The sequence below is a fragment of the Octodon degus genome, unplaced genomic scaffold (genome assembly GCF_000260255.1).
Source record: "Octodon degus isolate 3935 unplaced genomic scaffold, OctDeg1.0 scaffold00001, whole genome shotgun sequence".
Lineage (NCBI taxonomy): Eukaryota > Metazoa > Chordata > Mammalia > Rodentia > Octodontidae > Octodon > Octodon degus.
In genome coordinates this window covers 9,020,339-9,024,308 of record NW_004524577.1, presented here as the reverse complement: position 1 = coordinate 9,024,308, position 3,970 = coordinate 9,020,339, and the positions used below count along the sequence as shown (strand labels likewise).

At 47.6% G+C, this 3,970-nt stretch overlaps 1 non-coding gene across 1 annotated transcript; it reads right to left on the bottom strand.

Moving 5' to 3' along the window:
- Nucleotides 1-3,864: 3,864 nt before the first annotated feature.
- LOC111815254 lies at nt 3,865-3,970 on the bottom strand. Its single transcript, XR_002819983.1, has one exon. It is a non-coding gene; the product is annotated as a U6 spliceosomal RNA (small nuclear RNA).

The window sequence follows — 3,970 nt, the reverse complement described above, 5'->3', positions numbered from 1 at the left end:
TTTTTTTTTTTTTTCATTTATGTGTTTGGCACAGGATCTCACTCTGCAGCTCGGACTGCTAGTGATCCTCCTGATTTCAGCCTCCCCAGCGCTGGGATTACAGGCGTGCGCCACCACGCCTGGACTCTGTCACCAGCTCAGTGCAACCCGAGACCAGGGATCGAGCCTTAGGCTCTGCACTTGCCAAAGCAGGCACTTAATACACTGAGTTTAAATTAAAAAAAAAAAAATCTAGATCTCATCGGGCGTTTCCATCACTGCCAAGCTGGGACTGAAAACGTAGCAATGAGATGAGGAGCGAGGAGGCATGCAAAACTCAGCACCAATAATAAATTAGACAAAATTTTATTTTATTTTATTTTTGGTGGAACCGGAGATTGAACTCAGGCCCTTGCACTTGCCAGGGAAGCGCTTATTCTACTGAGCCATCTCCCCAGCCCGTGTGTGTGTGTGTGTGTGTGTGTGCGCGTGTGTGCAGTACCAGGGATTGAACCCCAGACCTAATGCTTGCCAAGCAGGTACTTATACCACTGAGCTATCTCCCTGGCCCAAGACAATTTATTTAAAAGAAAAAAAAAAGAAATTCAGAAGACAGAAATACGCTGCTCCAGAGGGCAAGGGCTCTGGGAAAAGATGGATACCAATGGATTTCTCTGAGCCCTTGAGCCCAGCTCACTACGCAGTTTGGGCTGGCTTTGTGCTCACTTCTTGTAGCCCCCAGGATGGTCTCAAACTTGCAGAGATCCTCCTGCAGGCTTAACCTCCCAAGTGGTGGGATTGCAGGCGTGCACCACCATGCCGGGTTTGGGGCTGCACCGTGGGAGCCCAGATTCGGGCAGAGACCACAACTCTGGGTCCTTCTGCTTGCCAGGTAGGTGCTAAGCCTCTGAGCTATCTCTCTACCATCGGCGGCCCACCCTACCCCAAGCTTCTTTTACTAAGGTTAGGAACGCTCCATTCCAGGTGGAAGTCTGGAACTCATCACCCACGCTTGGATTGGTTCCTGAGGCTATCTTTGGATGAGTCTCAGAAACCCTAACCAGGCACTTTCGTCTGTATTCCTTTAGATGGGTTTTGTTTAACTTCCCCCGCCCTTTTGTCCTTGTCAGGGCCTTATCTCTGGGCTGTATAGGTTAGTTAGAAGGAAACTGCCTTACAGAAAAGACAGTCCTAAGCTAGTAATTACCTAACGGGATGTGAGGCGTGGGATATAACTAAGCGGCCCAGCACCTGCCTGGCAAGCCCAAGGGCCTGAGTAGTTTTGTTTTGTTTTTGTCTTTTTTGAGACAGGGTCTCTCTACCCAGTTCAGGGAGGCCTTGAGCTCACTTTGTATCCCAGGCTGATCTCAAACTTGAAACGATCCTCCTGCCTCAGCCTCCCAAGTGCTGGGATTACAGGTGTGCATCACCACCCTAGTGCAACCCTCAGTTTGATTTCATGTACCAAAAATAAATAAATAAATAAAAGTAAAAGGGTATGTGTACCTAGTGCAGCAATGTAGTGATTCTACAGTGAAACATGTGTGTGTGTGTGTGTGTGTGTGTGCGTGTGTGTATATATATATATGTAAGAATTTCCTTCTAAGTAAGGTAGTCGCCCCTTCTTTCCTTTGTATCTACTGGGGGGAAGTCATCCTGACTTCCATGGCTCCTGGCTTCCACATGCTTTGCCTATCAGCCCTTCCTTGCCTACCAGTCTCTCCACAAAGGAGCAGGCCTTCCTTTGTTGTAAATCCTTGTTGCTTTGTCCAGTGAGTCCAGAGTCTAGAGGTCCCCAGATTCACCTCACTGGGCTCATCATAGAAAGAGGAAGAGGAGACCAGCGCAAAGCAAATACTGTATTGAAAATACCGCGGGAAACAGCACAAAGCCCCTCCAGGGGAGGGACGGGAGTGCTCAGAGCAGAGAGACTGCAAAATCTGGAGCACCAGCCCTGTTTTATGGGGTACAGGTCCCACCCAAACCCCCACCCAAGGTCAACAGCTGATTCATTGGATATTGGGCTTGTTGCTAGGGGTTTGGTTTTGCAGGCTAATGGGAAACTGGGTAGACTTGGCAACCTGGCTAGGAGGGACAGTGCTGTCACCCGAGGCAGGTGTCAAACCCACAACCTGTCAGCTCCAAACCACAAAGCTCAAAGTGGCTTGCTGGTCCTAGCTGCTTCGCCCTCTAGAAAGGGTGTGGGTCTGGCCTGCACTCCTGCTATATGTGCTATCTGCTCTGCTTTTGGGTTATTTTATCATTTTTTTGTTCTTTGTTGTTGTTGTTGCTATTGTTGTTGTTTTCTCCTTCTTTACTTTTGCCCTTTTAAGTGGTCCTAAAGGAACTCTTCTAGTAAATTCCTTTAGTCAGGATTAGCCATTGAATCTAACTGCAGAGGCAAAAGACACTTTTAGTAAGATTTTTGTTAACTAATTCTTTAATAAAACCTAATGAGGGGGGCCGGGGAGATGGCTCAGTGGAATAAGCACTTGCCTGGCAAGCTCAAGGACCTGAGTTCAACCCCCGGTTCCACAAAAAAAAAAAACCTAATGAGGCCCTTCATCTACTGTTTCCCCCCATACAGGCCACTCTGCCCTACAAAGGCTCTGGTCAGTTGGCCCTTGCAGTGGGTTCCAAGACAGGAAGATGACAGCCAATCCAGGCCTTCTCTGCAGATGGACCAGGTATGGGCTCTGGCCCACAACAGGAATGTTGATGGTCTTAAGGAGGCTGCAGCCCCCAAAAAGGGCAGGAGGCTGTGCCTAGGAGCACAAGAGGTAAAGAATCAGTGTTACTGGCCTGCAAACCAAGTTCCCTGAAGCTAGGGGAACTAAAAGGGGACAAACTTGTTTGTCCTAAGGGAGAGCTTTCCAACAGCTACAGCAAAAAGTGCCATAACAGCTCATTTTTTTTTTTTTTGAACATATGCGGAGGGAGGACACAAAACCCCCAGCTCGCATCACTACGAAAGACTCAAAAAAAAAGACTCAAAGGGGGGGGGCATGGATATAGCTCAGCAGCATAAGCGCCAGCCTGGCAAGCACAAGGCCCCAAGTTTGATCCCCAGTACTAAAAAAAAAAAAAAAAAAACAAGTCACCGGGGGACTCATGCTCACGGTCGCCCGGGAGAATCACCCACCTTTCTCAGCTACAACACAAGAATCAGTAGAGTAACAACATTCTTTTAGGGTCACAGTGAGAATTAAATGAGATGTATGTTAAATGAACAGGTAAGACAGCCATGGTGGCACAGGCCTGTCAGCCCAGCGCTGTGGTAAACTGAGGCAGGAGACCCAAAGTTTAAGGCCAAACTGAGCAATTCAATGAGTTAGGAGACCCTACCTCAAAATAAAAAAGGGCTTGGGGTGTAGCTCAGTGTGAAGGCCCTGGGTTCAATCCCTAGTACATCAAAAATAATTTTTTTTAACTTTAAAAAGATAAGTAAGTAAACATGGAGCGTATACTAGCCTCAAAGGGTTCAGGAAGCAGCAGCTGCCACTGCTGGGTTCAAATGTTTTTGTTTTGTCTTGTTTTGTTTTTTTTAATTTATTTATTTATGTATGTGTGTGTGTGTGTGTGTGTGTGTGTGTGTGTGGCCAGCTCAGCCCACCAGGGGGCGCAGCTGGCTGGCATGTGGTGCTGGGGATTGAACCGCGGTCCCTGTGCTTTGCTAAGCTTGTTCTAAGTAGGTGCTTTACACCACTGAGCCATCTCACCAGTCCTGGGTTCAAATCTTAACTCTGCTATTTCTTTGTTGCTTGACCTTGGGAAGGTCACCAAGCCTGACTTTCTCATCTGTAAAATGGGGATCATCTAAGGGTCATGAGCAAGATCCATATTGTTATGAAGATTCAGCCACTGAATTCTTTTTTTCTTTTTTCAAAGACTGCAAAACACTTCATGAGTCTGCACGTCATCGGTGCCCAGGGGCCACGCTACTCTCCTCTGTATCGTTCCAACTTCAGTGTCTGTGCTGCTGAAGTGGCAC